Source organism: Brassica oleracea, chromosome C8 (assembly GCF_000695525.1).
Source record: "Brassica oleracea var. oleracea cultivar TO1000 chromosome C8, BOL, whole genome shotgun sequence".
Lineage (NCBI taxonomy): Eukaryota > Viridiplantae > Streptophyta > Magnoliopsida > Brassicales > Brassicaceae > Brassica > Brassica oleracea.
In genome coordinates, this window is record NC_027755.1 from 23,293,425 (window position 1) to 23,293,700 (window position 276).

Here is a 276-nt window from a genome sequence, read left to right on the forward strand (position 1 = left end):
GGTACAGACGGTCCTCTGTTTATTAAGAAGGCTGCGGTATTGATTGCATCTGCCCGAAACGTCTTTGGTAATCCACAGTGCAATCTCATGCTCCTTGCACGCTCATTCAAGGTTCGGTTCATCCTTTCCGCGATTCCATTCTGTTGAGGCGTTCCAGGAATAGTCTTCTCCATCTTAATCCCATTATCAGCGCAATATCTCTTGAATTCGTCGCTAATGTACTCTCCAGCATTATCAGACCTTAAACACTTCAACTTGAGATTCGTCTCAATCTCA